Source organism: Nannospalax galili, unplaced genomic scaffold (genome assembly GCF_000622305.1).
Source record: "Nannospalax galili isolate Female #2095 unplaced genomic scaffold, S.galili_v1.0 scaffold843, whole genome shotgun sequence".
Classification (NCBI taxonomy): Eukaryota; Metazoa; Chordata; class Mammalia; order Rodentia; family Spalacidae; genus Nannospalax; species Nannospalax galili.
This window is the reverse complement of record NW_008349585.1, coordinates 606,346-608,505: the sequence shown is the minus strand read 5'-3', so window position 1 is coordinate 608,505 and position 2,160 is coordinate 606,346. Positions and strand designations below refer to the sequence as shown.

The 2,160-nt window shown below is 40.3% G+C and overlaps 1 pseudogene; it reads left to right on the top strand.

Moving 5' to 3' along the window:
- Window positions 1–743: 743 nt before the first annotated feature.
- On the top strand, window positions 744–1,721 carry LOC115072664 (annotated as a pseudogene).
- The last annotated feature ends 439 nt before the right edge of the window (window positions 1,722–2,160 follow it).

Genomic DNA, 2,160 nt, shown 5'->3' with positions numbered 1-2,160 from the left:
AACACCCTCCCACACACACACATGATTAAAAATTGAAAATAAGAACTGGAAGATACAGATGAAAGAGCTGAAGCATTGTGTAGCACTGTCTTCGAGGCATAATTATGACCACTGCACACATTACTCATGAGTTTTTAGCATCTGTGATTACCTGCACAAGATTGAACCCATTAACATTCTATTCAACAAAGAGTGAGGATGGGTTCATGAGACCCTGCTCTTCTATCAGGCTCTATAGACAGTTAATGGTTGCTGAGGGAGAGTCATTTTCTTCAGTGGGGTAGCCACTGGTAGCTCTTGCAAGTAACCTTAACTCATTAGTACACACATGCATACATACACACACACACACACACACACACACACACACGCACACACACACATACACACACATAGGCATAAAATTAGAAGAGAGACTAGCTGGGAAGAAAATCAACAGTAATAGGAGGGGTACAAAAGAGGGTAATGGTAATAAATATGATCAAAATATATTACATATTTGTATTAAAACAAATATGTATAAAATGTATAAAAACATTATTATATCAAATTAATATATGCTAATGAGAATGTTCAGAGGGAGGGCAAAATCCTCCATTTTAGGGAGTCAATATGACTGTGAAGGAACAGCAGACTTGTGTAGCTACTACAGTACTAGGATGTTAGTTGCTGATCTGCCATGAATATTACGTATCTACAAGGAAGTAAAATAACCTATTGATATGTCCATTTAATACAAGAAAATGGAAGCTGAAACCTTCCCACACACTAAAGCCAAGTGTAAATTAGGTATGCAGCCACAGAAGATTTGGAAGAACCAACACTTGAAAGATCTAGGAACACCAATGAGATGGTGGAATTACACATTATGGTTCAGGGCAAGAATATTTTTTTAGAAAGGAGCTGGGGACCCTGGTTTGGTTCCCAGCACCCACATGGTGGCTCTAGTAACTCTAGTTCCAGGCGATCCAATGCCTGCGTCTGGCCTTCTCAGGCATTGCACCTATGTGGTGCACTTACATACAAGCAGGCAAAACACTCATAATACATGATATTAAAATAACTAAATAAAATAATGCTGGGGCTCTGATTATTAAAGGAGGCACAAATATTAAGGCTTTCCATTTAGATTAAGTCTACAGTACCAGACAGCAGAGGCCTCCAGCACATATTATCAGTGTTGCTACTGAAGAAAATCATCCTGATTTTAGTGCAGGGCCTGAAGTCACCACCATTCAGCTAGCAAGTACCCAGTCCTCACCTGGATCTGATGCTGTAGAATGTTGGATCAGCAACACGACAAAGGAAGTGACTATGATTGTCAATTGTGACCTGATTAATTAGTGTCTGGCAGGGGGAATAATTAGGGTCAAAGAGGCTAAAAATCAAAGAACTTCAAGAGAAGATTCAGACAATAATTAAGCTCTTGTAAGAATGCAGTCCTCATTCATGATGGAGTTGTTTGATTGGAGGGAAGCCTGATAGAGCTGGAGAATGTATAAAAGATCATTCTTGATCTTCTACCTGAGCCTCTTATCAAAGGGCAAGAGCAACCTTGTGAGCCCAGTTATTATGATTAAGCCTATGATTATAGAATTTTCACAATGATGTTTGATGACAGCATGAAGCTTCCCATGCAGAGAAGAGGGCCAAGATGGAATGCCTTCTGGTTGAAGTGGGCATCCCAAGCCTGCCTCCGTCTAGCAGAGATTATGGTATGACTGCCTCCTACTCCTGGTCAAGGTGGTCACGATAGTAGCAGAGCTCATATTTTCTCTACTACCAACCACCACCATGGCCACCACCACAGCCACCATCACGAGGAGCTCAAATGGCCTATGACTGAAGGAAAAGACCTGGAGGTCACTAATGGCATGATTGGTTTCCATGCTGATGAACCTAAGAAACTACAATAGACACATGGAGGTCATGAGAATGGCAAATGGCTTAAGAACCAGATAGGAGATTGTGGCTTATCTAATTACATTGATGGACCTATTATTACTAATAAATAACTTAAAGACTTTGTTGGATTATTATTGGTGATAAAATTAAGTAAATTCATCATGAGTTGGGAGCTTCCATCAAAATCAATGATCCTGTAGAAGGACCCAAAGACCGTATCAGATACAGATCACAGCATTGCTGCAGAGCACTGTG